Genomic DNA, 1,595 nt, shown 5'->3' with positions numbered 1-1,595 from the left:
GGGGCGCGGCGCCCGGCGGCGGGGCGGCGGTCGTCGCGTGGCGTCTCGAGCGCAGCAAGGCCCCTGGGGAGAGAGAGTCGGCCGCGCGCGTGGGCGCGGCGGCGCTCCGCGAGAGCCGGCGCGGCGGCGGTTCCAGGGGGGAGGCAAGCGCGCGCGCGGGGTCCGAGGGCCGCGCGCCGGCGCGTGGCGCCGCGCCGGCGAGGCCGGGCGGGCCACCGCGCTCCCGCGGCGCGCGCCGCGCGGCCCTCCGCGCGGAGGGCCGGGCCGAGCCCGGGCGCCTGGGCCGCCTCCGAAGGACGGCACACGTAGGCGGCGCCTCCCCTCGCCGGGCGGGGGGAGGCGGTCGGGGGCGCGGGTCCCCCCGCCTCTCGGCCGGCCTTGGGAGCGTTCCGTGGGGTTCCTCCCGTGTTCTTCTCGCACGCGCCCCCTCCGGGGTTTTCCGCGTTGCTCGTACGGTCGGAGCCAGGCCCCGCGCGGGGCCTCGGCGCCAGAGAAAAAAAAGGGGGGCCGCTCCGGGCGAGAGCGGCTCCCGGCCCCCCCGTGCGCGCGGGGTCGGTGCCGAAAGCCAGACAACTCTTAGCGGTGGATCACTCGGCTCGTGCGTCGATGAAGAACGCAGCTAGCTGCGAGAATTAATGTGAATTGCAGGACACATTGATCATCGACACTTCGAACGCACTTGCGGCCCCGGGTTCCTCCCGGGGCTACGCCTGTCTGAGCGTCGCTTGACGATCAATCGCCGCCCGGGGGCCGCCCCGGCGGCGCGGCTGGGGTCGCTTCGCAGGCCCGTCGGCCGCGGCAGCGGTTGCCGCGCGAGGGCCTTCGTCCCCCTAAATGCAGACTCGGGGAGCGCTCCGTAGCTCCCCGCTCCCGGAGCGAGCCGCTGGGGCGGAGCTCGTCCTCGCCGGGGCCGCACCGCCTGGCGGTGGCGGCGGCCGGGGAGTCGGAGCGAGTGAGACGGCGCCGAAGGCGCCCCGCCGAGGGCCGAGGGACGAGGGCGAGAGGGGAGGCGAGGCGCGGGCCTCGCCTCCGGCCTCCCCCCCGCGCGGGCGGCTGTCTGCGGGTGGGTACCGTGCGCGGGTACCGTGCCGCTGCCGCCGCGCGCGGTGCGCGGGGGGCCGGGGGCGGGGGCGACCCCCGAGGCCGCTCCTTCCCCCGCCCCCTTCCGTCGCCGTCTCGGGGCGTCAAGGGCGCCGTCGCTTTCCTCGCTCTCTCCCCGCCGAGGCCGTCGCGCGCCGCCCGGCCGGTCTTCCCCCTCGGGGCCGTCTCTGCCGCGCTGCCTTCTTTCGGTTCTCGTCTCCGGGACGGGGGTCTCCTCCTCCTCCGCGTCTGTCTCGCCCGCTCTCGGTCGGTCGGACGCTCTCGCCGTCTCCGGCTCGCCGGCTGGCTCGCTCGCTCTCTCTTGTGTCTCCGGCGCGCTCTCTCTCTCTCTCTTCTCTCTCGCCGGCTTTTCCCCTGGCGCTCGCTCGGGCGCGAGGGGGGAGCGGGCGGGGGGGGGCGAGAGAGGGGGGGCCGCCGGGGGGCCCGGGGGAGAGAGGCGAGCTCAGTCAGGGAGAGGGAGGCCGTCGAGGGCGTACGGCAGCGAGAAGAGAGCG

The 1,595-nt window shown here is 77.3% G+C and overlaps 1 non-coding gene across 1 annotated transcript; it reads left to right on the top strand.

Moving 5' to 3' along the window:
* Nucleotides 1-571: 571 nt before the first annotated feature.
* Nucleotides 572-724, top strand: LOC137467801 (5.8S ribosomal RNA). The gene has a single exon (XR_010995630.1). It is a non-coding gene; the product is annotated as a 5.8S ribosomal RNA (ribosomal RNA).
* The last annotated feature ends 871 nt before the right edge of the window (nt 725-1,595 follow it).

The sequence above is a fragment of the Anomalospiza imberbis genome, unplaced genomic scaffold (assembly GCF_031753505.1).
Source record: "Anomalospiza imberbis isolate Cuckoo-Finch-1a 21T00152 unplaced genomic scaffold, ASM3175350v1 scaffold_795, whole genome shotgun sequence".
Taxonomy (NCBI): domain Eukaryota; kingdom Metazoa; phylum Chordata; class Aves; order Passeriformes; family Viduidae; genus Anomalospiza; species Anomalospiza imberbis.
Note: the sequence above shows the minus strand (reverse complement) of the source record. Positions and strands in the feature narration are given on the sequence as shown.